Here is a 409-nt window from a genome sequence, read left to right as displayed (position 1 = left end):
GCCGCGGAGCCGATCCGGGTCTGCGGCCACACCCCCTTCTGAAGTTCGGACACGCCTCCTCCCTTCCCCGGGGTTCTTGCCCGCCCCCTCCCTGGATTTTATACCCGCCCTTCTCTAGGATCCCGCCCAGGGTCGCTCCTCCGCCAGATTCTATCTCCGCCTTTCTCTGCTATTAAACACCGCCCCTTTAGCATGTAGCCTCGCCCCCAGCTCCCGGGCGTCCCGGCCCCCACCTGCTGGCCGCTCTACAAAGGTTCTGACACGCCCCCTCGGGAACTTCCGGCCGCATCCGCCCTCGTGAGCCACACCCCCAGGCCCGGCCCCACCCCCGGCCCTCCTAGTAGCCTGTCCACTCCGCCGGAACTCGGTCCCGCTTGGCCTCGGCCCTGCCCACAACCTTGGTCCCGCC

Source organism: Fukomys damarensis, unplaced genomic scaffold, assembly GCF_012274545.1.
Source record: "Fukomys damarensis isolate Sample0158 unplaced genomic scaffold, DMR_v1.0_HiC HiC_scaffold_19, whole genome shotgun sequence".
Taxonomy (NCBI): Eukaryota; Metazoa; Chordata; class Mammalia; order Rodentia; family Bathyergidae; genus Fukomys; species Fukomys damarensis.
The sequence above is the reverse complement of the archived record's forward strand: the minus strand, read 5'-3'. Positions refer to the sequence as shown.